Genomic DNA, 25,953 nt, shown 5'->3' on the forward strand with positions numbered 1-25,953 from the left:
GTGGGCCTCTGGGGGTTTTGGCCAGCCGTTGGCAATTTCTCTCAGACACCCAATTACCCCTGACGTCAATGCCGTCTCTCCCATCTCCCTTGGGTGCCCACATTTTTTCCTTTGTAACACTAATAGCTGACTAGCTAAGTGCCTGTTATTTCCTTGGCAGAAGATTTGATTGTGTTTTGGGCCGGATACTAAATCCAAAAACTATGTAAAAATGTCAATAGGTGAGTGCACATTGATTTCGGTTAGTCACAGTGATATTTGAGCCCCTTTGGGGGCTCTGTCTGGGGAAGTATTTTACAAGAAAGATAATATAACAGAAAATTACTGGAGCTGCACAGGTCTCTGGTGGATTTCTTAGGGGCCTGCTAAGTTTCTGTAGAATCAACAAATGCTTTATTAATCTAAATTTGTGGTTTTGTTCTTTATTCTCTTCAGAAGGTTTGAGTTTTAATGATGAAGCTCCGATGGAGCGGAGTTGGAATGTGCAGGCCTGCACTTTGGCTCACTAGTGGGAGAACCCTTACTGAGTAATGAACTCCCAGTGGATTGTGGGAGTAATGCAGCACTGTTTCCATGCCTGGTTCCCAGGGACTGCTGAACAGCCGTTTGGCCCGTTTCTTGCCAGGCAGAGGTCTGTGTGAGCAGATAAAGTAGAGGGAGTGAGGGACTCTCTGACAGCTGTGCTGGGCCGGAGCTGACTGGGAGCAGCTGATAAGGGCCCAGCAAGGAGAAAGAACCAGCAGCTTTGCACCGCCAGAAATCTGACAGGATATCACAACTGGCAAAGAAAGTTAAACACAACTGGTTTGGGGGGATGGTAGAGAGAGCTGTTATGAAAGATAATGGTAATTGATTGAATCAAAGTAGCAGAGCGGGCTTGTTTTTCCTTGCAATTAATTTTTTTTCTAATTTTCAAACTGAAGTATCCTAGGAGCTCAGGTTGCACTGTGCACATGCTGCACTAAAAGATAATAAGCACATGCCCTCTTCAGCTTTTTGGGGGAAATTCAGTCCAAGAAAAGACACAATTAAAATTAAAAAAACAACCTTAAAGTTAAGAATGTCTGACCATGAGCTCATCTGAACTTCCTTTAAAAAAAATAAAATAAAAACAATTCCTTTGTCAGATTGGCACACTATATATTTTCTGGATACAGTGGACAATAAGTTCATTTTGTCCACAAAGCAAACATAGTGATACTGGAGAAAGGAAATATAATGGCGCTTTAGTGTAAACTGTAAATAGATGTGTGTGTTTCTTTGCCTTTTTCATCTCCTATTCCTCCACACATTTTAGCTCAGTTCATATGTGTAGAGAAAGATAGAGATGTATGTCCTTAGTATTTTATGCCATTTACTCTCTAGGTTTATTTTAGGAAGTTTTTATTTTGCTCACTAGTAACATGCAGTACACAACTACTAGAAATAAGGGGATTCCACTATATTGTAAACAGGAGCTATAATTTGTGTATTTAAGTAAACACAATCTTTTTATACTCTTTTTAGTCTTTGGAAATTGGAATCTGTGAACAGTAAAATTTTATGTCAGCACAGCATGTAGAATGCAGGATACCTAATAACTAGTAAACCATTTTAAAAAGTCTTCTGCTTGATCAGACACGGTGCTTAACATATAGTGCTGTATCCTGCCTAGTAGGTAATTAGTATTTAGGGGAAAAAACCTGTGGACCATGATGCCATAGACCTATATTGACACTTTTTTTACATGGTGATAGTGTAGAAGGTTTGGGGGTTTTTTGCTGTTAAATTTGGGGGCAGGGGTAGTTTGTGTGCCCATTTTGAAAATAATTTTCTAATGAAAAGGCTGCATCGAGGGTACGTCTTAAAAGACCTTGACCATGCCAGGTCTTTCATTGCTTGTAATTGATAACAGAATATTCTTATGCTGCCCCTTTAGACATTGTGCACGTTGGGCAGGCAACTAATATTTGAATGCCTGTGTAACAGTAATCTAAAACTGAGTAAAAAACCAACCACAACTGATAAAGGAATATAAACTAGGGATTACAGCAACCTATTTCTTGTTGTGGTTTTTCTGGCTTGCATCCCAGAGCAAGTGCATCTGCAGACACATTAGATAAATGCATGGATTGTCTTTAGGCAAGAAGTTCTGATTTGCTCTTCCATGAGGAGGCCAGAGTTTTGTACCAGTGCTCTATCATTCTTTCCCAAAGGTGACAGCAGAGGGATTTGTCTGTACATTGTGTGGGGGTTGGAATTCTCTGAACTGCTGGGGTGGTGGAGAGAGAAGTAACTCTTGCTCCCCTGCTGGCTATCTGGGGACTTGAGGGCATCCTGAAGAGAGCCATGCTCCTGTCCTTTTGGCTGTGAAACACTGCTGAGATCCATCGAACAGATGAACAGGGCACATAAAAAACTGGTACTTTGCCTTGTCATGACCATCAGTTATATGAGGGTAAGGTGTCTGTGAAGAAAAAGAGGCCTTCCTTGAAGGTGTCATATTAAAAGCTTTGGGCTCTCTGTCACCAGATCTCGTGTTGAACTAATTTAGCTAGATATTTGTCTAGGGCTTGGGAAGCCTTGTGTTGGAGGAAGTATGTGTGTGCCTCTGCCCCTACAGGAAATGTGCTGATCAGGCTAGAGAGCACATTGAGTTACAGGCATTACCCTTTCACCTTTGACAATCTGGGTTCAAATCTAACTAAACTCTCAGCTGTAACAGGTTTAGTGGTCTCTGCCTAAGTCCAAGTGTACATCTGGCATAGCAAATCCACCAGGATGTGAATAACAAAGCAGTGCCCACTCAGGATTGAGCAAGTTCTGCTAGTTAGAGTTAAAAGTGCATTAAGAGAGCTGGCGTTAGAGAACATTCACATAATCTACCCCCAGCATGTCTTGGTCTAATCAGTATTCTCAGTCTATCAGCTTCAGGAGCAGTGAAAAAGACATGAAAAGGAATTAGTGTAAAAGAATCTCTAAATTAAAATATCATTAAAAATATGACTTAGACACACGCAAGCAAGTGAAATGCTTAGGGATAAATGGAGCCCCCAGAATACCCACCCCCATTCCCTGCAATTGCACAAACCTGCTTTTCCTCCCTGGCCTTACCAAAACCTGGAAAGTTCCCAAAGGAGGAGGGTAGCAGAAAGCAGATTTCATCCAGCTGCTGCTGATCACCCTCAGAATGGTCAGCCCCCACTTCCTGGCAAACAGGAGCCGTCTCCCACATCATGGGGCTGCAGGCATGAAATGGGGTCCGTGTAGGAGAACTACAGAGAAGAATGTTAAAGTAAAATGCATTGTTCCCCTAAAGAAGACAAAACTATTATTATTATTCTACTGCCCAGTTGCTTCCTAAATCTGAATAGTGTCACTTTAAACCTTCAGTGTGGATCTTCTTGATTGTGTATATATTGCAGACTCTTAAGGAAGCTTTAATTATGGGTAGGGTTTGCGTTTATTTGGTAGTTTAAAAAACCAAAATGATACTGGACACACACATATTTTATCAATGGGATTTTTGTGTGCAAGGGGTTATTTCTGCATGGACCTAACAAACAGTCACATGTGTAGACGAGGGCACTATCTACAAGAGAGAGCCTGTTTGTTTCAGGACTCAATCTTCTGAAGTGCTGAGTGCCACCAATCCTGAGGTTGCTAATGTATTGCAGGACCAGGGCTTTAGTAAACAGACTCCTTAAAACAGTAGGACAGGTTTTAATTTAAAACTGGGAAACCATTTCATTTGATAGGACACCCATCCCAAAACAATGTGCTCTTTGCATATCTGTGACTGTACTCATACATTACCTCCCACCCAAGCTTGTGCTTTCAGATACAGTTACTGGCTCAGTAACTCTCGTGCCTGCAAAACAGTAACTGCAAGTGTCTTGTCTGATGCAATGGCGTTACTTTAAATTCACACAAACTGAGGTGGACTTTTCATTTCTGACTGGATCTAGCATTTGTGTTAGGCCTTGTGGGTAAATGGGTAGGTATGCATGTTTGTATGAGAGAGACTGGGGAAGGAAGCTACAGCTGGTAAAAGAGGGTGTGGGAGGAGCTGGGCTGCAGCCATTCTTCTTGGGTGCTAAGAGACAGCTGGAAAGGGGTGGGGGAAGTGGAACAGAGACACAGTTCTTGAGGGTGGAGGAGAAATGGGTGGTAAGGCAGTGACATCTGCCAGGGTACGTAAGGGTATAAAGTGCACAGAAAGTCCCGGACATTGCCTTCAGATCAGTGAACAAGCATGATGTCACTGTGCTTGTGCCCGAGAACCGAGAATACTAACATATAGCATAAATATTGCATAAAATAGACAGAGAACAAGTCTGATTTGTAAACAAATTATTCCAAGCTTCTGAGGTGAGTTTTAAAACAAAGGAAGATTTTCCAAACTCTTCTAAACAGGTAGTTTTTATAAAGTAAGGTAGTTATTTTTGTAAGAAGAATATGTTTTCTGAAAACAGTTTGATATACAGTGATTAGTACTATTGAACTGTATTGATCTTTTTCTTTTTTTCTGCTTTGTATTTATTCCTTGTATCATGTATTTCTTCTTGTATCATGGAGTGTCACTAGCTTTTCTATTGTAAACATGATTTTAGTCCCTTCTCCCAGCTAATATCTGCAGTTCTTCGAGTACTGGTCCTTGTGTATATTGCACTGTGGTATGCTATGTTCCAGGTGCCCAGAGCTGGAGAATTTTGAAAGCTGTGTCTGTTGGTCCACACATCATGCCTCCAACTCAGGAGATAAAGGGTGGGGCATGGTGACCACCACTCCAGTTCCTTCGCACTGCTGCATGGTCTGGGTTGGAACCTCCAATGTCCAAAGCTTTGGCTTTTTTCTTTTTCTATCAAAATATATTTAGATATCTGTAAATAGTTTTTATCCTCTGGAGTTTGAAAGTTTGTATCTGATAATGTTAGTTTTTATAGTTAGTCAGTTTCCCGGACGGAGGGAACACATCCCTCCTAATTTAAACTACAATACAGAAACTTATTTCCCATGCCCTTCAGAAGCAATGCAAAGGCTTGCGGGAGTCAGGGGTAACGAGGAGATGAGGGAGAGGGAAGTAATTGCTGGGAGCCTGGATGGTTTTTTGGGGGAGAGGGATTATTAGGGAGTTGGGGAGCCTCTCCCGTGCTGACCCCAAGCATCTTCCATTCATTCAGGCACATCTCCCTGTCTCCATCGTGCCTGTTTCCCCCCACCCCCTGTGTCCCTGCGCCCCACTCTCATTCAGCCTTTAGCTCAATGTTGTCACCCAACTAGCTCCTGTACCCCAGTCTGTCCCCCCCTACTAGCCCTCCTGAACCCCAGTCTGTGTGACCTCTCAGCAACCCCATGTGTCCTGCTCTGTCCCCCCATATACCCTCCCCTTTTACCTGGCCCCACAGGCATATGAGAAAAGCAGCCTCTGCTCGCTCCCTCTCCTTGGTTGGCTGACTGCTCTGGCTCATGAGCCGGTTGCACTCTCTTCTAGTGTTACAGCAGCCCTTGGTGGGCAAAAGGTGTAATTGCAGCACCTTTTCAGCAGAATGTATTATTCTGTGGAGAACAAAAAATCTGCAGGGGACATGAATTCTTCATGTTTGCAGTGCACTGAATTTCCCCAGGAATACTAAACCAAGCACTAGCTCAGCCCAAAAGAACTTTGTACATCCCAAGTCTTGGAGGCATGATATTGAAGCCACAAGTCTAAGATTCTATCAGCACTGGGTCATGATATGGAAGTACCAGTATCTCCAATACCTCCTAAGCATAAACCCCAGGATCCACTGGCACTGATGAAGACTGTTTACCAAGAGCATCAGGCACCTCATTTTCCACCTCTTTGTCTTCACAGAGTTTCTACTTTGGCTCTGGTGGTTTGGGCAGACAGGACCCCTCTCCAGGAAGAGCCAAGACCTTTGCTCCTTGTCTTGAGGACATCTTTGGTCTCTCATGCCTGGAGTTTTCCACTCCTTCAGGTCCCTCCCTTTTCAGAGGTTACGAATCTACCAGGGGATCCAGCCTTTGGAAGGAATTTATCTCCCGTTCCATTTTCGGCCTGTGATTTCTTTCCAGCAGCACCTTTGGTACTGCAGTTGGAACTGGAATTGATTTTCTCCTCATCAGCAGATTATGAGCTGCCCAATGAAATGTCATGCCCTCCTCTCCCAAGGCACACATTCCTGGTCAGAAGACCTGGGCCAGCTTGGGACCAACCTCTGTCTCCTCCTCCTGGGTACCCCCACGGGGACCGCCACAACCCCCATTCAACCCATCCTATTGGCCATAGTAGAGGCTCAGTAGAGTAGAGACTCCTGGTCGCCATGGGACAGTACCATCCTGCAGAGTTGATCCAGTCTGCTAAAGAGTCACCCCTTCCCTCCCCTTTGAAGGGACAACTGGAGCTGCCTCTGCATCCCACTGAGGAGGAGGAGGAGTGTGTACTGAATGCAGCAGTTCCACCAGATTGGATCAGATTGCCAAATGAGGCGGTGACTCCGACGTCTCTATCCCCCTTCAGGAATATAAACTATTCCATGAACTCCTTTGCAGAATTGCAGGGGAGCTACAAATTCCTCTTCAGAAGGTTCAGGATCCCCAACATAAGCTCCTGGACATTCTTCAGTCCTCAGGCTCCAGAAGAATAGTACTCCCAGTTAACAAAACCATACTGGAGCCAGCTAGAGTAGTTTGGCATAATCCAGTTGCCTGTGCCCCTAAGAGGACAGGGAAACAGTACTATGTCCCAACCATGAGGGGTGGAATTTCTTACACTTCTAATTCTTCAGTAGTCCAAGCTGCTGCAGAAGCTGTAGAAAGCAACCCCTCTGATCTATCCTGACTGATAAGGAGGGAAAGTGTCTTGACTGGGAAGGAAGGAAGGTCTTTTAGTCCAGTTCAGGTTAGCCAATTACCAGGTGCTGCTGGCTGGACAACTTCCTGGACCATTTCAAATTTGTGGCCAATGCCAGGTTCCCCAAAGGAAATGAACAGAACAGGTAATCCCCTGTCGCCCATTGCCAGCTTCTGGCAAACAGAGGCAAGGAACACCATCCCTGCCCATCCTGGCGAATGGCTATTGATGGACTTATCTTCCATTAATTTATCTAATTCTTTTTTGAACCCTGTTACAGTCTTGGCCTTCACAACATCCTCTGGCAAGGAGTACACAGGTTGACTGTGCATTATGTGAAAAAATACTTCCTTTTGTTTGTTTTAAACCTGCTGCCTATTAATTTCATTTGGTGACCCCTAGTTCTTGTGTTATGAGAAGGAGTAAATAACACTTCATTATTTACTTTCTCCACACCAGTCATGATTTTATAGATCTCTATCATATCCCCCCCTTAATCATCTCTTTTCCAAGCTGAAAAGTCCCAGTCTTATTAATCTCTCCTCATACAGCAGCCATTCCATACCCCTGATAATTTTTGTTGCATATTTCTAACCGTTTCTAAGTCCAATATATCTTTTTTGAGATGGGGCGACCCACATCTGAACGCAGTATTCAAGATGTGGGCATACCATGGATTTATATAGAGGCAATATGATATTTTCTGTCTTATTGTCTATTCCTTTCTTAATGATTCTCAACATTGGTTTTCGATTTTTTGACTGCTGCTGCACACTGAGTGGATGTTTTCAGAGAACTATCCACAATGACTCCAAGATCTCTTTCTTGAGTGGTAACAGCTAATGTAGACCCCATCATTTTATATGTATAGTTGGGATTATGTTTTCCAATGTGCATTACTTTGCATTTGACAACATTGAATTTCATCTGCCATTTTGTTGCCCAGTTACCCAGTCCTGAGAGATCCTTTTGTAGCTCTTTGCAGTCTGCCTGGGACTTAACTATCTTGAGTAGTTTCCTATCATCTGCAAATTTTGCCACCTCACTGTTAACCTCCTTTTCCTGATCATTTATGAATATGTTAAATAGGACTGGGCCTAGTACAGATCCCTGGGGGACATCACTATTTACCTCTCTCCATTCTGAAAACTGACCATTTATTCCTACCCTTTTTCCTATCTTTTAACCAGTTACCAATCGATGAGAGGACCTTCCCTCTTATCCCATGACTGCTTACTTTGCTTAAGAGTCTTTGGTGAGGGACCTTGTCAAAGGCTTTCTGAAAATCTAAATACGCGATATCCACTGGATATCCCCCTTCTCCACATGCTTGTTGATACCCTCAAAGAATTCTAGTAGATTGGTGAGGCATGATTTCCCTTTACAAAAACCATGTTGACTATTCCCTAACAAATTATGTTCATCTATGTGTCTGACAATTTTGTTCTTTACTATAGTTTCAACCAGTTTGCCCGGTACTGAAGTCAGGCTTACCGGCCTGTAATTGCCGGGGTCTCCTCTGGAGCCTTTTTAAAAAATTGGCGTCACATTAGCTATCCTCCAATCATTTGGTACAGAAGCTGATTTAAATGATAGGTTACAGATGACAGTTAGTATTCCTGCAATTTCACATTTGAGTTCCTTCAGAACTCTTAGGTGAATACCATCAGGTCCTGGTGACTTATTACTGTTTAGTTTATCAGTTTGTTCCAAAACCTCCTCTAATGACACCTCAATCTGGGACAGTTCCTCAGATTTGTTACCTAAAAGGAATGGCTCAGGTTTGGGAATCTCCTTCACATCCTCAACAGTGAAGACCGATGCAGTGAATTCATTTAGTTTCTCCGCAATGGCCTTATCGTCCTTGAATGCTCCTTTATCATCTCAATCATCCAGCGGCCCCACTGGTTGTTTAGCAGGCTTCCTGCTTCTGATGTACTTAAAATTTTTTTTGCTATTACCGCCATCGTTGCAAGGGCTTACTTTCTGAGAGACAGGTTTCAGGCTATGAACGTTATCACATATGAGATCATAACCAACTCCAGACTGCCTATCAAGACCTGTCTCTGTCTCCTAGGCCATATACCTCATGAACTTATGTCATGCCTTTTGCAAGACCCCTTGTCATTGCCTACAAGTGTGGCTTCAGATTGTGTACTTGCGAAACCAGTAGTCCATGAGCACTATAGTGACTGTTCCTACCAAAGTGATATCATCCCTGTCATTGTGGAAGAATCCCTGTCAGGTTTGTTTTGGTGTTCCCTTCATTGCCTCCACACCAGGCAAGATGATCATTACTGATGCATCCCTGTTGTGTTGGAGAGCTCACGTGGACAACTGTACAGCACAAGGCACAGGACATCTTGAGAATCCAGGATGTACATCAATGTTCTAGAGCTGCGAGTAGTTTGAAGGGCTTTCTCCCATTCATTCAAGGTCACCATGCCCTCATAATTTCAGACCTTATGACTCTCTTTTATATCAACAAACGGAGGATCAAGATCTACCCTCCTGTGTGTAGAAGTGGTCAGTCTGTGGAACTAGTGCATCGGCAATCATATTACCCTGTTGTCAGTCTGCCTCTCAGGAAACCAGAATGGGCAAGCAGACCCTCTCAGCAGACACTTTGTGGTCGATCATGAGTGGGAGCCTCATGACTCTGTGCCAAAAGTATTTTTGCTGTATGGTGGACCCTCACTAGGGACCTGTTTACCTCCCAATCAAACAGGAAGTGGAACATATACTGTTCCAGAGGAGTCCTGTGTCACCACTCACAGGGTGAAGCCCTATTCCTTCCATGGTCAGACCATCTAAACTATGCCTTCCCTCTGCTACCATCCTGCCTCAGATTTTGTGCAAATTTGGCTGGACAGGGCACAAGTTATTCTCATTATCCACAACTAGCCCAGACAGTTATTGTTCCTGAATCTCTGACACATGTCGTCTTAGGCACTGACCATTATTCCTAAGTTTCCTGATCTTCTGATTCAGGGGAACTGCAAGATCAGGCATCCTTACCGAATGCTGCTTCATCTCAGAGCCTAGTTTTTGAATGAGCATCATCCTAAGGGTACGTCTACACTACGGGATTATTCCGAATTTGCATAAACCGGTTTTGTAAAACAGAATTTATAAAATCGGGTGGAGCGCGGCCATACTAAGCACATTAAATCGGTGGTGTGCGTCCATGGTCCGTGGCTAGCGTCGATTTCTGGAGCGTTGCACTGTGGGTAGCTATTCCCTAGCTATCCCATAGTTCCCACAGCCTCCCCCGCCCCTTGGAACTTCCGGGTTGAGATCCCAGTGCCTGATGGGGCAAAAATCATTGTCGCGGGTGGTTCTGGGTAAATGTCGTCAGTCACTCCTTCCTCTGGGAAAGCAACGGCAGACAAGCATTTCGTGCCTTTTTCCCCTGGATTGCCCTGGCAGATGCCATAGCATGGCAATCATGGAGCTTGTTTTGCCGTTTGTGACTCTCACCGTATGTGTACTAGATGCCGCTCACAGAGGCGATTCAGCAGCGCTACACAGAAGCATGCTTTTGCTTTTGCATGACAGCAGAGATGGTTACTAGCCATATTGCACCATCCAAACCCTTCCATAAATTGGAACTGAGGATGATCATGGCTACCAGTCCTTTTGTACCATTTGCTGCTAGTGCCCCTGGCCGATCAGCCGGGGCGCAAAAGCCAAGATTGGTTACTAGCCATATTGCACCTTCCATCTTTTTGTACCATTTGCTGCTGTCATAAGTGCCCCTGGCCGATCAGCCAGGGGCGCAAAAGCAAAAATTGGGAATGACTCCCTGAGTCAATCCCTCCTTTTTGGTATCTAAAAATAGAATCAGTGCTGCCTAATATAGGCAAGTGTACTAGAGAACCACCGTATCATAGAACCAGAGAGCACAGCTGCTCTGTGTCAGAGCCTGCAGAAATTATGATCTGTATGCTATTCACAGGGGGTGCTCCTGTAACAACCCCACCTGTTGATTCCGTTCTTCCCCCAGCCTTTCTTGGCTACCGTAGCATTGTCCCCCCACTTGTGTGATGAATTAATAAAGAATGCAGGAATAAGACACACTGACTTGTTAGTGAGAAATGAGTGGAAGGCAGCCTCCAGCTGCTATGATAGTCCAGACAGGACATTAAGCAGTGTGTAGGAGAGAAGCCCAGCATCCCACTGCTAGTCCAGGGGCAACTGAATCTTTTCTTTACACATGAAGGGTGGGGGCTGATGGAGCTCAGCCCCCTGTTGCTATGATGAGGATGGTTACCAGCCATATTGCACCATCCATCCACCAGAAAAAATTAGGGCCAATAGGCTGATGACGAGGACGGTTACCAGTCCTTTTGTACCATCAGCTGAGGCTGATGATGAGGATGGATTTCCAGCTTATTGTACCATCAGCTGAGGCTGATGATGAGGATGGATTTCCATCATATTGTACCATCAGCCGCCCATGGCGGGGGGGGGGAGCAAGGATGTTGGTGTTGAGTGCTGCACTATCGCGTCTATCTGCAGCATTCAGTAAAGATAGGGTGACATGTAAAAGAGTCAGAGGATTGTTTTACCTTTCGCTTCTGGGGGTGGGTGGGGGGTGGGTGAGTAGATTGCCAAGCTATGCCCTGACCCGCGGACACTGTGTTTGACCCTAGAAGCATTTGGAGCTCAGCCAAGAATGCAAATACTTTTCGAAGGCTGCAGGAACTGTGGGATAGCTTCAGTCCTCCAGTCCATGAGCATCCATTTGATTCTTTGGCTTTCCGTTACGCTTGTCACGCTGCAGTGCGCTGAGTCCCTGCTATGGCGTCTGTCTGGAGATTTTTAAAAAAGGATTCTGAATTTCATCTTCTGTAACGGAGCGCTGATAGAACGGATTTGCCTGCCCTTACAGCGATCACATCCGCATGGTCCATGCGGGAGCTCTTTTTTTATTTTGATTTCGGACTGCATCACCATCCGTGCTGATCGGAGCTCCACGCTGGGCAAACAGGAAATATTCAAAAGTTCGCGGGGCTTTTCCTGTTTACCTGACCACTGCATCCGAGTTCAGATTGCGGTCCAGAGCGGTCACTGGTGCACTGTGGGATAGCTCCCGGAGGCCAATACCGTCGATCAGCGTCCACACTAACCCTAATCCGATATGTTAATACCGATACTAGCGTTACTCCTCTCGTTAGGGAGGAGTACAGAAACCGGTTTAAAGAGCCATTAAAATCGATATAAGGTGCCTCCTAGTGTGGACGGTTTTGGCGTTAAATCGGTTTTACGCTCCTAAAACCGATTTAAACGCCTAGTGTAGACCAGGCCTAAGAGCAATCATGTGCTGAAGCTGTACAGAATGTTCTTTCTAATAGTAGGGAGGATTCCACTAGGAAACGTTACCTAGCCAAGTGGAAGTGTTTCTCTCTCTGGGCACATCAAACTCAGATTTTTCCAGAAGCCACAGATACTCCTTTCATTCTGAACTATATTCTTTCCTTGAAGGCAGCAGGTTTGTTGATCAGTTGCTTATGGGTTCATTTGTTAGCAATAAGTCCATACCATCCGTCTTCACAGGGCTACCTGATCTTCATGCACCCTCTGACTAGCAGATTCTGGAAAGGCTTAATCAGAACCTTTCTGCCTATTAAAAAAAAAAAAAAGCCTATTCCTCCATGAGAGTTGAACCATGTTCTCTCAGTACTCACTAAGCCTCCTTTTTAACCATTAGCTTCTTGCTCCATGTCTCTTCAAATAGGAAATCAGTATGGCATGTTGGCTGTTGTGAGCTCCAAACAGAGCATCAGATGGCTACTTAAGACCTAAGGTTTAATTTACCCCCGCCTATGTAGTCCTTTTCCTTACGGAGGGAGAGCGCAACAAAATGCAAGCTGCTCATTTGGGAGGCTTTACAATGGATAAGGTAGGATTTTCCCACCAAAATGGAAGTTAATCAGACAAGTTGTGTGTAAATTAAAGTACATTGACTAAAATGGTGGTCATCTCTATTAGGAAAATAATGCAAACCCTAGTTTGCCAGATCCTAGGTTTTGAATGAATAGCAGGCGATAACTGCTATTATGTTTATTGGGTTCAGTGGAGAAGGATGCCTCCCAGAATCGCCATCCTGTTGACCTCCTATGGCAATCACGCCCTGTGGCTCTTAGGAGTCATCAGAAGAGATGTCTGTTTTTGATGGGGTGGTTGGAAATGGGGTGAACATGGAGCTTGAGTAGCAGTAAATAGAGGGGCATGATGGAGGGGGCCAGCGACACGGGAGGTGGCAGTGGAGAAGGAAGGAAAGGAGGAGCAGCCAAGTGAGAGGAAGTGGAAAAGGGGAGCATGGAGAGGTTGTAGAGTGGCAGGCAGGAAAGGACAGCAGATTGGGGTCCGGCAGACCCTAAGAGACTTCTCAGTCAGGCACCTGTTGCCCCTCACAAGACATCATCAGGGACCTGACCTCTTCCTTCTCCTCCACTGTAAGGTGAGAAGATCATAGCTGGAGGCCAGAACTGTTGGCCAAGGGGAAAAAATGAGAAGCATTAAAGGCAGAGTGGTAATTATAATCAGGGGTGGCTCTAGACATTTTGCCGCCCCAAGCACGGAGGGTCTGCTGGTCCCGGGACCAGCGGACCCTCAGCAGGCAAGCCGCCGAAGGCAGCCTGCCTGCCGCCCTCCCAGTGCCGGCAGAGCGCCCCCCGCAGCTTGCTGCCCCAGGCACGCGCTTGGAGCGCTGGTGCCTGGAGCCGCCCCTGATTATAATGGACGTTAATATCATCCAAGACACAAGAATCAGAAATTGTGCTGAAAGAGATATCTACTTTGTATAACTTCTCTCCTTTTGGATGGCCATTGTCTATCTTCCACACCCACTTTGACATCTGATTTTTCTTCTTTGTCTGCTCAGTTCTTGGGTCCACACTGCCTAGATACTTGCCACTGTCTCTGTCTCCTGAAGGGTGGGGGGAGAGGGGAGTACCACATTTGTTATTGGTCACAAGAGGAGATACATAGGTTCACAAAACAAAATCAGAATTCAGCTGGAGATTAACACCCTTTCTCCTGCGCTAGCACCTCCTGTGACTCAGGTACCTCCTCATTCACTTCCTCTGGACCTCTCTATATTCAAAGTGCCAGGGTGTGAAGCTGCTTTGTCCAGTACAGTTCACAAATATTGGCCTAGTTTAGCCTTCCTTGGGGAGCAGTGACCATCTGCTCCTTCAACAGAGCCTGCCAAAGTAGCTTCTGTCTCTTACCCTAAACCTGTGATAGACATCTGTGTTGTTCCATGAGATGGCTGAGGAATCACCAAAACATACTTATCTCAGACATTTTCTATCAAGAAATTGAAATAGAAAAGAACATGGATGATTCAACTTTTTTGTCTCCTGGAAAGCATTATTAGATACAATATCTTCTCTGCCTGATGATGTAGAGGTTTTCAGGAGCTAATTTGTGGGGTGGCTAAGGAGTTAGTTATCCCTGTAGCTGCAGAAGTCACACAAATGATTTGACATTTTCCATTCTGTGGAGAACATAGCCCTTCCTAGAAATGAATGTTTGTTAGATTTTTAGAAGTAGTTGGTCTCAAGCATTTTTAATCAAGGCTGAGCTAAAAAGACTCAGATTATATCAAGTCCTTAAACAAGACTGGTAATCTTTTAAACCACAGCACACCAGTGGCATCAGAACCACAGAGACCTGGGTTTTATTCCCAGTCCAGTTCCAAAGGGATAACAAGAAGTGCTGCATTCTTGCAAGGCTGAACAAAAATTCTCTAGGCGAGTCAATTCCACAGTGAAACCCTGCATGCCACAACCCTGAATGCCTGGTTTTGTGTTTTTCATCCTAAAAGATGCACAATAATAATAATGTACGAATACTTAGTCCTGTACATATTCAGAGTGTTGTACAAACATTCACTAATCTTCTTAATCGTGTTAGCACTTCTCAATGTGGCAATCTTTGATATGGTGTTTATTACAGAACATGATGGGGATGTTCACCCTAAAATGGGGTGTATTCAGTTAAAATTCATTTTTTGCTATAAGGTCAATAGCAAATGTTGCTGGTTCTGATCTGTGGAAGAAGGAGCTCAATTAGCCCTACCAGATGCCTTTCTCTTGAACTGGAGTCATAGGCAACTTTAGGTCTTCCCTCCATTTCCATTAATGCCCAAGGGTTTTCAGAAAGTGAGACAGGAAAAAATGCACATAGTCCTAGTGGCTGCAGCTTGAACTCATTAGTTTTGGTTCTCAGACATCCTGGCATTGTCTCAATAGCCTCCTTTCACATTTCTGGCCTTCCCAAACTACATTTCTCAGGGAGAGGGACATTTTCAATCCAGACACAGCGTTTCTTCACTTACGTGTGCCACTTGAGTTCGAGGCTTCTCTTAAAGCACAAACAAAGCAAACTATTGTGTGTGGACTGGTGACAACGCAAGTTCTGCAACCTGTCGGCCAGCCCCCTCTCTCTACTACTGGAGCCACAATGGAAAAGAAGGAAAGGTAACTCAATCATCCAAGTCTCTTTTAGCACTTTGGGGCCCAGCTCTTGTTTGGTGATCTCACAGTCTTGTTAAGCTCCTTGGATCAAGTGCATCAGAGACAGTATGAGGATTTATTAGAGTCTTGAAAATTATCCCCTTGTAAGACCTGTGAATGAAAATGGAGGTGTTTTTCTTTTTGGGATGAGAAGTAAAGGCCTCAGTCCTATTTTCTTTGCTGTCCCCATTACTTTGCTCCCCGATGAATTCACTCTAGTTAATTCAGGTTCCATGTTGGCATGTTTCTGAAAGATCATCTAACATCTCTGCCTTTCATGAGACATTGTCAGAAAATCTTAGCACAGAATGCTTACTGAAGAGCCTCCTCCAGTTGCTGTATGTCCCCCAATGTCTGTTACTGTTCAGAACTGGGGTTTCAAGAGAGCTTCAAGTAAAGTGGTTTTGAATCCCGCATGGATTATTTTTTGTATTTCCTTTCCTTTAAAGTCTTTTTACTTCCTTATGGCAGCTTCTTCTGCTAAATGAGAGAGGCCATTCCATTGTTTCATGGCATTTGCCCTTTTACAAAGATTAAGGTGGCTGTATGGCCTCATCCCAAATTTCTCGGTAAGGTGGTCTCTGATTGCTTTGCAGCCAATTCATTTAATTGACCGTGTTTATTTCCCTAGCTGTCGTGGCTCTGTGGGTGCAGCCATTCTTCAGAAGTTGGATGCTAAGCATCCTTTTCATGTGTTACCAGGAGAATTTCTTAAATTGTCTCATCTGTTTATAGCATTTGGGTCTAAGCCCAAAAGGGAAGCTATCTCAATCAAAAGACTATCTAAATGGATAGTACAATACTTTGAGACCTGTTACAAGAAGGCAAATGTCCCCGTCCCACAGTTCCCAAGGCTTATTTCACCAGAGCGGTGGTGGCTTTGAAGGTGTGCTTGGGCAAGGTTCCCATTTCAGATGTTTTCTGGACAGCTACCTGGAACGCTGTGCACAGATACCAAACATATTGCTTAGCTGTAGAGGCTAGGCTTAATGCCCACTTTAGAAAAGCAGTTTTTTAGTCTATATTTACTTAATTTAGTCCTCCGCTCTCCTCCTGAGAATGACTGTTCGCTGCTTGTTAGAGTCCAAGGACAAGAAACAGTGGAGGCCACTTTCATGAAGAAGAAAATGGAGTAACTTGGCAGCAATTAGAGTTCTGAGAGTATTTTTTCCCTTCAGACTTCATCCTTTCATTCCCACTTGTCTAAGGAGTTAACATGTTCTAGAGAGGACTGGGGTAATGGGGCAGCGTATGCAATGTGTCCTTTTTCTAGCTGTTGTTTTGGTGACATAAGGTGCTTGTATCAAAGCACAGTGACCAAACTCTGCTGACTGCTTCTAATGACTCTAGTGTGGCATGGTGTGTGAATCCAAACGTGGATATGTGGTAGCTATGTGTTTTCACCTCAGCTGTCTTCTGTCCGTGCCCATTACTAATATTGATATTACCAAAGAACATCCTGAGGCTTTTCTTTTTTAAAAGATTTTTTTTAATCAAAAGTAATTTTTTCCTAAAAAAAAAAATATTTTATCACTTTCTTACACTTTTTTTAAAATGCACTGTCCTATTTCTCCTTTTACCATTTATTCTAATGGCATCATCTTAAAAATTAAATAATAGTAATAAAAAAAATTCTAGGGTCATTAGACTGAAATACGTGGCGTGAAATACGAAACAGTGGGAAATAGATGCCATTATTTGTACAACCACGGGTCGCATATCAGATTTATAATCTTGACACTTGGACTAAATAAAAAGAGGTCCTTTTAATAACCTAACACTTCCTTAATAACTTATTTCTGAAAGGTGAACTTGGTTTTTTGACTTTGTTGCAGTAATGCAGAATATGGCTAGTTTAATTATTTTTATTTTTAAATCCACATTCGGCATGTCTGAACTAAGTTATTTGCTGTGCATTTTTAAAGACCACATTGCAATATTAGGCATAACTGTCTGCTGTGTATAAAAAGTGCTGGTGGTGGGGGGGGGAGATATGTTTGAAATTTAATCATGCTTCTACTTAAGCTCAGTCCCAGAGCAATCCTTTTTTCTGCTGCTGAGCTCAAACAGCTAGTAGCCAGGTTTGATCTGCTGCCCCATGGAGCAGTGCCCTATGTGAATTTGAAGTTTTTTCAACCCGGGAGGCTGCAAATAAAGAGTAGCCTCAGGTAGCCAGTTCTCTCCTTCCCAAAGCAGCTCCTGGGGCGTTGCCTGGAGCAGTCCTCCTGAAATAGTTGCTGGCAATTGCTGTGGAGGACTATCTCTACCATTGCCCTTGTTACCCACCCCCTCCTTCTGGCATAAGGGAGGAGCTTTGGAGTCCAGGAGTCCTATTTGACTTTAATAAAATGAAAAAATAAAAGCAGAGCAGTTTTTGTAGGGAACTGGCACAGTCTGTGGAAACAGGAGCCACAGCAAGACAAAACCCAGTGGCCTTCAAAACTTTTTCCCCTTCTTTTTCACCACATGACATGGGGGATGTGGACAGTAATTAAAGGACCCCCTAGTTCCTCATTTTCTGTGCCTGTTCCTTTGATCTGGTTTGTGTCGGGTAGCTATTTTCATTGTTCCTGCCTTTTCTTTTATTCTCACCCAGCCCCTTTGATCTGAGCGCTGATGATCTTTAATTCCAAAATAGGAAATGGGCAGGACAGCGTTACTGGTCCTACAAAATGCATCTTTCACATCTTATTTTTAAACCTGAGCATAATGGATATAGGCTGAGGCATGGTGAGAATTAACCCTTTGAGCATAAGTGACTCGCTGAAGAGGTTACGAGCCTGACGACTAGTTTTGGCAAAGTCAGCCAGGTTTATCTTCTCTAGGTTCCTACAGACACATTTCTAAAGTGTTGATGTTGCTGATTATTTTGGTTAAAATATGATGTATCTCTAAATATAATCTGGAGGGAGTTTTTCCTAATTGTTCCCATATGGGAAAAATGTGCTGAGAAAGAACAGTAAAGCTAATGCAGTTATTCTGACTGGCTTCACTTGGCAGCACAGTGGGAGTGAAGCATACTGTTTATTAGTGTATGTTAATAAACTATAAGGGACAAGCTGCAGGTGGTGGTTTATAAACTGTTAGCTCAGGTAGGATAGATAACAATATGGAGGTTATTAGTAACGTTTGCAGGAGAGAAGGAATGGAGAGTCTCACTGTTGTCCTGGAGTCACAGAAGGTACATTATTTCACGGTATGCTGTGTCCTTATTAGAGGGGTTTTTAATAGAGAGAATGAGCTTGATGCTCCATGTATGAGAGGGGGTAATGCAAATTGCACCCCCATGCTGTGCCATCAGGGGCTGGTGCTCCCCCGAGGGAGGGCAGGTGGTGTTTGCACAGTCACCTTCCCTCAGGGGCTGTGCTTGGGGAGGGCAGCTTTAAACCACTGCTGGGGCTCCATGGAGCACCATCAGCGGAGGCTGCCTTGGGGATGTGCTGAATTAGTGCATTCCCCATCTGCCTCGGCTGCATCCCCTCCCTGTGGGCTTTTAGCAACAATGGCTCCACTTTTACAGGAAATGGCCCTGCATGTGCCAAAGTGACAGGGGATGGTGACATTGAAAAGGTTTAGGTTTGAACACAACATGTGGTAGAGATTAATTTGTAATTTTATGTACATAGACCAGAATTTTCAAATGTGGGTGCTGATAGTTAGGCACCTAAATCCATAGTTAGGCACTGAAGTGGCCTGAAATTAGGAGGTGCTGAGCGTCTGAAGCTGCCATTAACTTCAGTAAGCGCTGTGTGAGAGCTTCAGAAAATCAGGCTGCTTGATTTTAGTTGCCTAGTTTTGGGCAACAATATTTGAACATTTTGGCTATTCATTCTCTCTTCCCTCTGCCCAGGTGGCTCTCCTTCCTATATGGGGCAAGCAGAAAGCAGGTTACCAGTTTTTTTTTATTATTATTGGTGTTACAGTAGAACCCAGAGGGCCCAATCAGGATCAAGACTCCATTGTGCTAGGTGCTGTACAACCATATAACAAGACGTTGCTCCTGCTCTGATAAGCTTACAATTTAATTTTGACACAAGATTCTACAGAGGGGGTTTAACAAACGATAGGAAAGGGGGAATAGGACAGAAAAAGTTTACAGTGATGAGATCATAGGATTGTGTAGGTTAATGCATACCTTGATGTGTCTGATCTAATTAGAGTTTGTTTTTTAATCTCTGCCTTTGTGTTTCCATTTTTTAAAATTATATATAATATGAAAAAAGGCAAACATTATATATTATATATATATATAAATATATGGATTTTCACTCCAAATGTTACCAAAGCTCCTAAAAAGTAATCTGTAATGTGTTTGTGCAAGTCTCCAAAGCAGCTCCTGTTCATAAAATACTGTGGGGAGACGTTTATTACACATTATGGCTCTGGTTTAGCAAGGTACTTAAGCATGTGCTGACTTTACGCAAGTGGATAGTCCGGTCATATTCAATGGTACTGCTCATGTGCTTAAGGCCGGGAATGTGCTTAGGTATCTTGCTGAAAAATTAGGCACGTGCATGGGCAAAGTTAAGCACATGCTTAAGTAACTGGGGCCAACACCAGATGTACTGCCCACTATAATTAAATTTGCTAAATTGTTTCCACTAGGGCCCCCTGTTTTGACATGCCCCTAAATTTCCCAGATGATTACTTTTGGCTGATATTTTCCATGCTTGATTCTTGGCTGAAGGTGAATCTTTCTGGAAAGCATGAGCAAAACCTTTCATTTGATTTTTGAGCTGTGGATATGTGGGGAGGGAGGGAGAAATGCCCTTCCAATTGTCAAACAAGCAAACTTCTTATTCTTTGATTTTTAGACGGAGCTAAAGCAAAATGTTTAAATTTGAAAAAGGAAACTTGGCATGAACACAATCCTCAATGAGGACTAGCGCCTTTCTTTGGTTTGGAGCAAAAATATTAAAATAACCCAACAGCTTTACGAGACTGAGCATGCTCAGCTAGCATCGACTTAGATGTTAGCAGTCTAATGAAGCATGCTGTCTTTTGTGATTTCACTGCACATACTCCCGGCTTGCCTTGATTGGTGGCTGGGTAACAGACCTCTGCCGCAGTAACAATTAGCCTGAGGGAGACTGTAGGTGTCTCATTGAAACTCGCATTACAAAATCCTCCAAAATGCCTCCCATAATACTAGACACAGGAGAAAAACACAGGTGTGAAAAACTTTCATAGATCCCATGAGCTCAATGTCTCTTGGCAGTTTTGGTAGATTCTGTTTCATTATACGAATTCTAAATTTACATTTACCAAAAAAAAAAGTACATTTTTGTCTTCCATCACACTGAGAATTAGCAAAAACAGTCTGCAGCCAAACAGTTCCTTGTCTACGTGAGGATAATAAGGACTTGTTAGTCACTGGTGGTGCATTTCTACAGATCCACCTTATAGTGTAGCAACACGGCAGACTCTAGTGTAGGCAGGGTGCGGCAGTGTTTATCCCATTGAGTCATCTAACTGGTGCAGCTGCACCTTTGGAGAACTACAGGTACCAATTTTCATAGTATAGGCACAGACTAAAGGCAGCTAAGGTGAGAACTTGCCACTCATTTGCCCATTCCACCTCCATTTACATCTGATTTTAAAAACCTAAGTGGGACCATTTAAATGCTGACAGTCCTGTTAGAATGAGAGTTTCATTGCTGCTGGGATTTTATCATATTGTGTAATTAGTGAAGGAGTTAGGGGACATAGAGCCTGAGATAGGGTGTTTTTTATAGTTTTAAATCTAAATAAAGAAAATTAACTTTCTTTTGCTTTTTTTAAATTAAATAAGTAAATTAAATATATACTTATATAAATGAAACATTAAGATTACATATTTGAGTTCACAGAAAGACAGGAAAAGACTGAAGTGTGAGGTTTCAATAGAAGCATATATTCAGCCTTACTGTACCTAGGTACTATTTTATGTTCCTTTTTTTTCCCCCTGGTAAAGTGTTCAGCTTAATATATTACTGTTTGTCACAAAATGTTTACCACAAAATGTTTGACACAGCATGCCCATGTAAACATTACTGTTGAAAGGCTCTTTAACTTTTGCATGGCCTGACTTTGTAACGACTTAAATTCCGTAGCCATAATGTTGCATAAACATAGCTTCTTACATTTAATATATACAATTTAAGATGAATGACAGTTTTGTGAGCTAGTTTGTCAATTCTTATGTTTTTTTGAGAGAGAGTTTTTGTCCTTTTCTTCTGTGCTGGCTGTTCTGAATTACCAGCTTTTGTCAATTTAAGATGGATCTGTAATATCGTAATGTGTTGTTTTTGTAGCATGATGCCACAAATTAAGGTTAAGGTTGTCCTAGTTTCAATTATCTATCAGTTTTTAACTCTCTTGTTGCTTTCTGTAAACTGTCCTGCTGAATACCAACAAACCTGTGTTGATGTATAGTGCGTTCGTATACTCTAGGTTACACGAGGGAGCTGTGTTTTGTGTCAAATGTGCTTAAAAATCACTTTACATGCTGTGTGTGTCACTTTGCAAGTTGAATTCAGAGTTCCTTTCCCTGTTAAGTCTCTTATTTTTTTAATAATGAAAGATCATAATGATAACTAGTACTTACTCATTGTCAGGGGCTGTTGTGAAGGCCAGAAGTATAACTGGGTTCAAAAAAGAATTAGGTAAGTTCATGGAGGTTAGGTCCATCAATAGCTATTAGCCAGGATGGTCAGGGATGCACCCCATTCTCTGGGTGTTCCTAAACCTCTGACTGCCAGAAGCTGGGATTGGATGACAAGGGATGGATAATTATAATTACTCTGCTCTATTCATTCCCTTTGAAGCATCTGGCACTTGCCACCATCAGAAGACAGGATACTGGTCTATATGGACCACTGGTCTGATCCAGGGTGGCAGTTCTTATGTGCTTATAGAGCACTTTTCATCCACAGACTTCAAAGCTCTTTGCAAAGCAGGCGAAGTATCATTTATACCCATTTTACAAATGGGAAAACTGAGACACAGAGAGGCTAAGTGACTTGCTCAATTCATGCAACAAGTCATTGGCAGAGCTGAGAATAGAATACAGGTCTTCTTTCTAAGCCATACACTGGTCCTTGTATATGATACACTGGGCTGCACTGCCTCTTCTTCTAATAGTAGTTAGCAACTCCTTGTTGAAATTATCTCCTATATAGTCAATTGGAAGATGGATTGGTTTAAATGAGGTGGAAAAAATGTATACCATCATCTTTATCACTGATTCTTTAGGCTTGTGACACATTGAATGTTTTGTAAGGTTCCTATGCTCATTCTGGCTGTCTGGCTAAATAGTCTGGTCAAAATAAAAAAAAACTGTTTTAAAATGATGGTTGATTGGAAAGAAACCCCTAGAGCATGTTTTCTACTGCAATGTCTCTCCAATTCCCTTTTTATAACTTCCATTCAAAACATTAAATGACAGAATTTGGCAGAATGAAATCTAAGGCCATGTGTATACTAAAAACACTTTTCCAGTATACAAATACTGGAATATCAGTGGCAAAAAAGGCTAATATCTTTCTGGGATATTTTAATAGGAATGTTGTATGTAAGACACAGGTAATTGTCCTGCTCTACTTGGCAGTGGTGAGACCTCAGCTGGAGTACTGTGCCCATTTCTGGGCACCACACTTATGGACAAACTTGAAAGAGTCTAGAGGAGAGCAACAAAAATGAGGAAAGGTTAAAAAAACTGGGCGTGTTTAGTCTTCAGAAAAGACCCAGGGGGGCGGGGCGGCAGGGGCAAGACCTGATAACAGTCTTCAAATATGTTAAAATGATCAGTTCTCCACGTTGGCTGAAGGTAGGACAAGAAATAATGGGCTTGCTCTGCAGCAAGGGAGATTTAGGTTAGATAATAGGAAAAACTTTCTAACTGTAAGGGTAGTTAAGGTCTGGAATAGGCTTCCAAGGGAGGTTGTGGAATCCCCATCATTGGACAGCAGCAAAGAGTCCTGTGGCACCTTATAGACTAACAGACATATTGGAGCATGAGCTTTCGTGGGTGAATACCCACTTCGTCGGATGCATCATTGGACAGGCTTTTAAGAACAGGACCTGTCAGGATGGTCTAGATTTACTTGGTTCTGCCTCAGTGCAAGGGGGCTGGACTTGATGATGTCTCGAGGGCCCTTCCCACCCTATGTTTCTATGATTTTTTTATACTGGCAAAACACTCCAGGTGTGGATGCAGCTATACAGGCAAAGATGTGCTGTGAATCAGTATAGGAAAACCATATCTTATGAACGAAACAAGCTGTAGCAGTAAAAATACAGTTTTGTCACTATAGCTATATCTACACTGGGGACTTCTGCCGGCATAGCTAGGTGGGTCCAGGATCACACCTCTTCACATACCTGACTGACGTAGCTATGCCAGCAGAATTCTGTAGTGTGCAGACAGAGGCTAACATACAGTAGAGTAAACTGATCTTAATGGTTGCATTGCAGGGAATAAAAAAAACCCCATCAAGCCTGACAAATTACTCCATGTTGCATGTGTGTAGAGGCTGGGGAAAGGAGAACTCTGTTATTCTTGGGAAAAAAACCTTTTCAGTTTTCCCTAATCCAGCATCTGGAGGCCCAGCTGTGCTAGCTTGAGGCTGTGTGTAGTCTCATGCATGGAAAAGATGATGGACAGATGGCTGTGTGAAATGCTTTATCTACCTACAGGTCAGATGTATGGCCATCTGTGTGAATAGTGGCAATGCAAAACTGTATATGAAGAAGTATTTCAAACAAAGATTCTCCAGTTGTGCTGCCCTCTGAACCAGTTTCTCTTGTGATTTGGTAAGAGGACTGATGGTGTTCAGATTTTCTAAAACTGTGTGCTAGTGCCACAATCGCTATAGAGCTGTCACTACTCCGTGACTTCCTGATCCATGAACTGACTATAAATTCTCTTCTCTGGTTTGGAATTCTGCATACCATCGGGAAGTGACTCTTTTGGTTACATTGGCCTTTGTTCTCTGCTAATTTACACCAGTTTTTCACCTCTGTATTTCCACTGACTTAATGGAATGGCATTGTTCCTAATTGAAACTAGTATAAGAGGAGCATCAGGTTAATTACTTGTTTTCAGTTCTTTTATTTGTGCACTCTGATCACTGAAATGCTGAGGTACATTTGCTTTTTAACACTTGGTTTCCTGTAATATAAAAGTGACTTCATATTTACAAATGAAGCAAAGAGACAGACCTTTATTCTGCAGAGGGACAGACCTTCTTTTTATCAGTGTTTTCCTATTTAAACAAATTTAAAATTGCTATGTGGACATTTGAAAACCAGCTGTAGTATTTTACATTCATCATTATTATGGGTGTGTATTTTGATAGCATTTATGAGCTCCACGCATGGACCAGAACACCATTGTGCTAGATGCGTACAAAGAAAGACCACAAAGATGGTCCCTTCTACAAAAAAGACCTTACAATATAAGAAAAACTTAGGCCACATTTATGCTAGCAAACTTTGTAGCCATAATTAACCTCAAATGGCAGGACCAGTGGTGGAAGCTATAAATTACAGCCATGACATTTGCTAGTGTAAACAAGGCCTTAAAGATTACATCTTGTTCATACCACTCACATGGGGCTCCTGCAGTGTTAATCACATGATTACGGCAAACATTTAATATTGTGTGGTTTTGCTGGAGAACCTCCTGTCTCGGAGGTACATATTGTGGGTTCTTAGTCCTTTAATTGAAGGAGCTTGTGTTTTGAACTTTTAGCAAAGATATTCTTTCTCCATAGTGTTCATTAGCCAGTGAGTTAGATATGGGTTAACAAAAACAGAAGAAAACACATATCCCCTGCAGTATGTGTTCTCAGTGCTTTGTCCATTCCAGTTTAAAATGACTCAGATGATGATGCTTCTACAACTTCCCATTGGAAGTGTATCCCAGTCTGTTGCTATTAGGAATGGTTTAGTGATGTTTATTTTAAATTTTTCTTTGCTAACTTCATCCCATTATTCCTAGTTCTACCCCAGTAAACCACCCCAAACAATTCCTCCCCCTTCAAGCCCTTGTACATTTTATCATACAACCCTTAGCTACTCTTTAACAAGATCCTTACAATTACCTGTTTTAACTGTTCCTCATACATTAGTCCATGCTGCTCCTTAATAATTTTTGTTGTTCTCCTCTAAATTCTCTCCAGTTTGTCATCATTGTCATCTCTGGACACCTTAGCACCAAAAAAAGTTTTCTAGGTAAAGTTTCAGCAGTATTGTATGGTGAGTGAGGAGAGCATTTATTTTATCTATTTTCCCACCGTTTTTATTCCTAGTTACACATGGGGTAAGAGAGATCCTGTATCATCACTTCTTCAAAACTCTTGGGGGAATAATTTGGTACTACATCTTCCCAGAATTCGTATAATTCTCTGTTGTTAAATTAGTGGAGAAAATTTATGGATTGAAATGGAATGAGATTAAATGTGACTCACTTCTCCTTGGCCCTTCCCCACAAAAATCCTCCCATTCTTTTGGGTAAGTACTGTCTTCATTAGGCAGGAGAAAAGATGCAACATCAGAATGAAAAAAATCCTGAAATATTATTGACTCTGTGTTTGAGCCCTAAATAAT

At 42.7% G+C, this 25,953-nt stretch overlaps 1 protein-coding gene across 12 annotated transcripts in view; it reads left to right on the forward strand.

The window, feature by feature from the left end:
• Positions 1 to 25,953, forward strand: part of ZNF423 (zinc finger protein 423) — a 402,730-nt gene that overhangs the window by 220,474 nt on the left and 156,303 nt on the right. Inside the window, exon 1 of one of the 12 annotated variants that reach the window (XM_039503482.1) lies at positions 4,238 to 4,350. The exons of the other annotated variants lie outside the window; for them this stretch is intronic. The gene's annotated coding sequence lies outside the window, so the exon portion shown is untranslated. Of the gene's footprint in view, positions 1 to 4,237; positions 4,351 to 25,953 lie in introns of those variants that run through there. 12 annotated transcript variants of the gene reach the window in all.

This window comes from Mauremys reevesii, linkage group 16 (genome assembly GCF_016161935.1).
Source record: "Mauremys reevesii isolate NIE-2019 linkage group 16, ASM1616193v1, whole genome shotgun sequence".
Taxonomy (NCBI): domain Eukaryota; kingdom Metazoa; phylum Chordata; order Testudines; family Geoemydidae; genus Mauremys; species Mauremys reevesii.